General features: G+C 42.4%; 1 long non-coding RNA gene across 1 annotated transcript; it reads right to left on the bottom strand.

Moving 5' to 3' along the window:
- Positions 1 to 4,987: 4,987 nt before the first annotated feature.
- On the bottom strand, positions 4,988 to 6,243 carry LOC117527514. Its single transcript, XR_004565547.1, has 2 exons — positions 6,157 to 6,243; positions 4,988 to 5,041 (listed from the first exon to the last, which is right to left on the bottom strand). It is a non-coding gene; the product is annotated as an uncharacterized LOC117527514 (long non-coding RNA).
- Between the last annotated feature and the right edge of the window lie 912 nt (positions 6,244 to 7,155).

Consider the following 7,155-nt stretch of genomic DNA (forward strand, 5'->3'; position numbering starts at 1 on the left):
ACGCGCGAAGCCTCCGCGCGGCTTTCCATGACAAAATCTCTTGTTAAAAGTGAAATCTGCTGGAAATGGCTGATGTCCAGGTCTTGTGATAACCAGAGAAAGAGCACACGACGGTCTCATATCCACAGAGCCATCAGCTTAGAAATGATCCAGTGGTTTGTGCCGCGACGTCGCAGCTCGGAGCGTGGCGCACCGACTGTCCTTAAAGGGGTCCTTAACCTGTAGTTAAAGTCCTTATTCTCTGTTGAAGCCCGTAAAATTTTCACCAAAAGCCAGATAACTTTTTCGAATGGTTTCCAGGTGCCAGTCTCTAACAGCTTCTGAAAAAATTTCATTCCGCCATTTCCAGACAATGAAAATCCGACGAGGGTGCGGGACCACTCCTTCCACAAGGCGTGCTCACAGGCGAATGACGTCACCGACAGGCGTGGAAAAACTCACGCATGCGCATGAGGGTTCAAGCATGTCTGACGTAAAACATATGAATGAAATCCATATAGTTTTTTAAAAAAAATAAAAAGGACCGTTACTTTATGGACACACCATGTATCTTGTCTTGTGGTGTACTCCATTGAATATAGGTTGAAGAGGATTTATAAATCATTGTATTTTGTTTATTTACATTTTACACAACATCCCAACTTCATTGGAATTGGGGTTGTAGGATCAAATTTGAGCAATCAGGATATAAGACTGTTAGAAAAGCAATCAGAGGAATAAACTTGCTCTCCTCCTATATTATTGTATAAATTGTTTACTGTGGAAATATGTGTAATAACTACCCAATATATTATACCTTTATCTCAAATATTCACCAGATGTGCTTCATTCATTAACAATAACACTTCAAACACAGCAATTAAACCACAGTCTCACTCTATGTGAACCCTGAACCACAAACCCATCAGTAGTCTCATTTCAACTTACTAAAACCATGTCCTCCTCAAACATTCTATTTTGGTAGTACATAGGATAGTGTCACTGATATGTGGTCAGTGTCGCTCCTGCGCTATGCAATGATGTTTTAACATGAGCGATTTGAAAATGGCACCTTCATTTTATTTTATTGCGAAAAGTAACGCACCATCCAAAGTATGGGGTCTGATCACCAGTCAAGAATTGCAGAGAAAACGCTGCACGAACATAATATTAACGCTACACTGGCAAGGTGTATACTAGGGGCTGCCAAGACCGTCATTCAGTTGACCACTTAACTATACTCCTCTGCAATGACATTTTAAGCTTAACATCAGCACAAGCGTGCAAGAGGGGCAGACTCTGTGCGCGCGCGCACACACACACCACTTGCCTCATGTTATACAACACTGGGAAAGCAAAAGGCAAAAACTGACTGGAAAGATTACACCAGCAAGGAGAAGGCTTAAACCTGGCATCACATGAGACAAACCTGTCAGGATGCATAACACCATCAGGTCATGGAACGTGCATTGTGGACATGAGATGGTATTCAATTTTAATTTATTTTCATTTATATAGCACCAAATCACAACAGAGTTGCCTCAAGGCGCTTCACACAAGTAAGGTCTAACCTTACTAACGCACAGATCAGCAGTGGTAAGGAAAAACTCCCTCTGAGGAAGAAACCTCAAGCAGACGAGACTCAAAGGGGTGACCCTCTGCTTGGCACATGCACAGACAAAAATTACAGAACAATTCACAAACGAATATACAGGAAATGCTGTTGGTGCACAGGACAGGAGGGTCACAAGCACAAATACCACACCCATCTCTGGATGGAGCTGCACCTTAAACAGAGAGAAAAAACAATCAGGCATCAGAAAGACAAGAATTACAGTATAATTTACCAGAATTAATCAACAAGAAAACAGGATATACTAAGGTGATTGCCGCTTCACTATTCGACCCAGATTTTAGGTAAAGTTGAGGCCGCGGCACGCTCCGTTTACTAATAAAATTAATAAAAGAGTAAAAAGCATAGAACTATAGTATGCCAATATGCCAGCCATACGAAAGGGAACATAAGTGCATCTTAAGTCTAGACTTGAAAGTCTCCACAGAATCTGTTTTATTGATGCAGGGAGATCATTCCACAGAACAGGGGCATGATAAGAGAAAGCTCTGTGACCCGCAGACTTCTTCACCCTAGGGACACAAAGTAGTCCTGCACCCTGAGAACACAAACCCTGGACTGGTACATAAGGTTTAATTAGGTCAGCTAGGTAGGGAGTGCCAGTCCATGAACAATTTTATAGACTAGTAGCAGAACCTTATTATCTGATCTCACTGGGACAGGAAGCCAGTGAAGGGATGCCAAATGGGTATAACGTGGTCGAACTTTCTTTGTATCAAAAGTCTGGCTGCAGCATTTTGAACCAATTGGAGATCCCTAATGCCTGGAGTGATGATGGTGAACTGTTTTTTTTTTTTTTTTTTGGCATGGGAAACAGCAGACAACAAAAGACTGATTGCTGGGATTCAACTTTCATAATATACTGTCAACTTACAATAAATAAATTCTTTATTCTTTATTTATTTATTTGACAGGGACAATGAAATCAAACATCGTTACAAAACAAAGTTTTGCAGCTGATGCGATTTACACAGAGTATAGCTACTGCTAGTTTTCAACTCCTGTCCCTGGTTGAAATAAATAAAAATAAATGAAGTAGTGCAACCCCTAGTGTGTACCACACAACAAAACAGCACACAGAATCAATCCAAGGCCAGATATGGTACAAGTGCACGCTAAGTGTCCCTCACAGGCCAGCTCACATGTGCAGGCTGCGGCAGTCCACCAAGGCAGTGAGCTGATGTAGGCTGACCTCTGTTATGTTCAGCACCCCCTGGATCTGTTCCAAATTCCCCTGGAAATGACAGAAAAAAACAACTTGTACTGTCACAATAGGCTTAAGTTTGACCTTAACTTTTGTATATGCCATTACACAATTATGTGACCCTTTATAGTTCCTGTATCTCCATGGTCTCCATACATTGCAAAAGAACATAAGTCAGAAGTGAACCAAATTCACAATTAATTACATGTATGCTTTACATGCAACTGACTTTATCTGATATAATTTACTGGATTGTGTCCCTTTAACCCTCCACTTTTCACTACAGGTTGAGCATAAAATAAGCCTGATTGCCTGAGATATTTTCCCCCAACTAAATCAGCACTGTGTGTGGGAGTGTGAAGTAAAATATCTTCCTCTGTTCACAGTGTCAGGGTTCATTTATCCCTCTGTCAAAACAGTGCAAGTACCATGACTAGACAAAGGCACAGCGGTGTATTGTAACAGCCCAGTGTAAGCCGAATAAATAGGTATAATACTGGTCCCAGGTGGGCTATCAGCACATCTTTATGTGGACAGGTGCACTTCAGTAATTTGGTTACAGTCACTGAGCTATTCAGTCACCAGAAACGGTACAATACTGCGTGTCAGCTTGTGTCCTAAGGGAAACATGTAAAGTAACAACTGGCCTGTAAAGGATGGAGAGTGTGGACAGTGCTGAAAAACAAACCTTCGTCTGTGTGTACTCTCTGGTGGCAGAGCGCAGCAGTTCAGACACATCATCCTGCATCTCCACTAATGCTTTGTGGCTCCCAGAAAGCTTCTGAAGTAGAAACAAAACAAAATTAAACCACCTATGTACATTGCATTTGGAAGTATTCACAGTGCTTCTCTTTGTCCACATTTTGCTATGTTACAGCCTTATTCCAAAATGGAGTAAATTCCTTTTTTCCCCTCAAAATTCTACTCACAACACCCAACAATGACAACATGAAAGGTTTTTTGAAATGTCTGCAAATTTATTAAAAATAAAAAGTATTCACACCATTTACTCAATACTTTGTTGATGCACCTTTAAAGAATTACAGCCTCAAGTCTTATTGAATATGATGCCACAAGCTTGGGGCATCTATCTTTGGGCACTTTTGTCCATTCCTCTTTGCAGCACCTCTCAAGCTCCATCGGTTTGGATGGGGAGTGTCGGTGCACAGCCATTTTCAGATCTCCCTAGAGATGTTTCAATCAGATTCAGGTCTGGTCTCTGGCTGGACCACTCAAGGACATTCACAGAGTTGTCTTGAAGCCACTCCTTTGATATCTCGGCTGTGTGCTCAGGGTCATTGTCCTGCTGAAAGGAGGAACCATCCCCCAGTCTGAGGTCAAGAGCACTCTGGAGCAGGTTTTTAGCCAGGATGTCTCTGTACATTGCTGCATTCATCTTTCCCTCAATCCTGACTAGTCTCCCAGTTCCTGCCACAGTAAAACATCCCCACAGCATGATGCTGCACCACCACGCTTCACTGTAGGATGGTGCCTGGTTTCATCCAAACGTGCTGCCTGCCATTCACACCAAGGCTTCAATCTTTGTGTCATCAGACCAGAGATTTTGTTTCTCATGGTCTGAGAGTTCTTCAGGTGCCTTTTGATAACTCCAGATGGGCTGCCATGTGCTTTGTGCTCAGGTTAGATGGGCAGCAAGCTCAAGGAAGAGTCCTGGTAGATTCGAACGTCTTCCATTACAAGATGATGGAGGCCACTGTGCTCATGGAGCCTTCAAAGTAGCAGAAATTTTCCGTACTTTCCCCAGATTTGTGCTCGAGACAATCCTGTCTCGGAGGTCTACAAACAATTCCTTTGACTTCATACTTAGTTTGTCTCTGACATGCACTGTCACCTGTGGGACTTATATGTAGACAGGTGTGTGTCTTTCCAAATCATGTCCAATCAATGAATGTACCCCCAGGTGGGCTCCAATAAGCTGTGAAACATCTCAAGGATGATCAGTGGAAACAGATACACTTGAACTCACTTTTGAGCTTCATGGCAAAGACTGAATACTGAAGTACATGCAAACTCTTAAACAGTTAAAAGTTTGTACACCAATAATGCACAAGTTGAATACCACTGGACAACCATAGATTAATCTCAAGTCAAAGAAAAGAAACGTAGAAATTCTAACAAACTTGAAACAATCAGTTTTATGTGTGACAACTGCTGGAAGGGGTTACTTTGTTCCAAACTGCAAGTAAGGTAGTACTGCAGGATATCTGTGAGAAAACAAGCAAGTCAACACAACAAAAGTTGGATAATGTAGAGGTCTGGTTTGTGTTATTTATCTATATCTCAGCTACATCACCATTGTGTAAGATCTGAGCTGCTGGGCTCAGCAGAAATACAGACTGTACAACACTTCAATGCCCTGACTGACATCCCACAAACGCATCACTGTGGCTGTTTCTGAAGAATGAGGAAGCAGTCAGAGTTCTGTCAGTTGATTCCAGGACAGAACAAGAACAGTTCCCTTTATTATATTGGCGATAACTGCTTACTCGTGTCCAAGAAGCAAGACGACACCCCAATTATAGTCTAAGACCCTGCAGAGTAGTTTTTAAAATTGTTTTAGCTCTTTCTTGCTTTGTACTCCACCGCCTCTGGCACAACTGTAACTGCAGTTACATGTAATGAACTAATCAACTGCTCCAAGCTCACAATTTCTGCAATGCTTTGCATAAACATGTTTCCCCCTTTGATGTAGCCACAACAGAGTGACAACCCCCAAATAACCAACAATGAGAAGATTCACCCTTTTATGATTCAGGATTCAACAGATCCTCCTGAAGAAGAAGAAAAAAAGGTGACAACAGTGGTGAGAGTTATTATGAAAATTACACATGAAGAGACTTGAACGATGCTGGGAGCACACCCTTACACAAAAATAGAGTTTTAATGATGGCTTTTGGCCATCAGTTATTTTTTCTAAAATAAAAATTTTCTCAATCACTGAGAAAAAGTTCAGATGTGAGAGCGTGACTCAGAAGCTTCATCCAAATCCCCAAACATAAACCTGTGAGACACACCAACCACACAAGGTGCAAGTGATGTACACACACAATGCTGCATATGAGCTGCTTTCTCACGCAATGCCTCTCAATCCATAAGGAAATTCCGGCTCAGACAAGCACGTCTCAGCTGTCCCACGTACGCCCACAAACACATGGATGCAGAACTATTAGAAGCAACAGATTTCCTGACGCGTGACTTCGATTATGCATAAGCAATTCATCCCGTCTCTCTGCTCTATGTGAAGTGCTGCAACTCAAACGTGAGCAAACAGCAATGGATGAAGAGCACAAAATGGACACTTTCTGCATACGACTCGCACCTTGATTGAGGACTCCATACTGATCTGCCACTTTGGTGACATATACGTCAGGAGAGACACAGAAGTCACTGGAGGTCTAAAACAAGAAACAAAGACTTTAGACTGACCTTGAAATACAAACGAAGCATTTTTGTGAAAAAATTATATATATATATATATATATATACACTCAACAAAAATATAAACGCAACACTTTTGGTTTTGCTCCCAATTTGTATGAGATGAACTCAAAGATCTAAAACTTTTTCCACATACACAATATCACCATTTCCCTCAAATATTGTTCACAAACCAGTCTAAATCTGTGATAGTGAGCACTCTTTGCTGAGATAATCCATCCCACCTCACAGGTGTGCCATATCAACATGCTGATTAGACACCATAATTAGTGCACAGGTGTGCCTTAGACTGCCCACAATAAAAGGCCACTCTGAAAGGTGCAGTTTTATCACACAGCACAATGCCACAGATGTTGCAAGATTTGAGGGAGCGTGCAATTGGCATGCTGACAGCAGGAATGTCAACCAGAGCTGTTGCTCGTGTATTGAATGTTCATTCTCTACCATAAGCCATCTCCAAAGGCGTTTCAGAGAATTTGGCAGTACATCCAACCAGCCTCACAACCCCAGACCACGTGTAACCACACCAGCCCAGGACCTCCACATCCAGCATGTTCACCTCCAAGATCGTCTGAGACCAGCCACTCGGACAGCTGCTGAAACAATCGGTTTGCATAACCAAATAATTTCTGCACAAACTGTCAGAAACCGTCTCAGCGAAGCTCATCTGCATGTCGTCTCATCATGGGGTCTCGACCTGACTCCAGTTCATCGTCGTAACCGACTTGAGTGGGCAAATGCTCACATTCGCTGGCATTTGGCACGTTGGAGAGGTGTTCTCTTCACGGATGAATCCCGGTTCACACTGTTCAGGGCAGATGGCAGACAGCGTGTGTGGCGTCGTGTGGGTGAGTGGTTTTCTGATGTCAATGTTGTGGAT

This window comes from Thalassophryne amazonica, chromosome 16 (genome assembly GCF_902500255.1).
Source record: "Thalassophryne amazonica chromosome 16, fThaAma1.1, whole genome shotgun sequence".
NCBI classification, from domain to species: Eukaryota; Metazoa; Chordata; class Actinopteri; order Batrachoidiformes; family Batrachoididae; genus Thalassophryne; species Thalassophryne amazonica.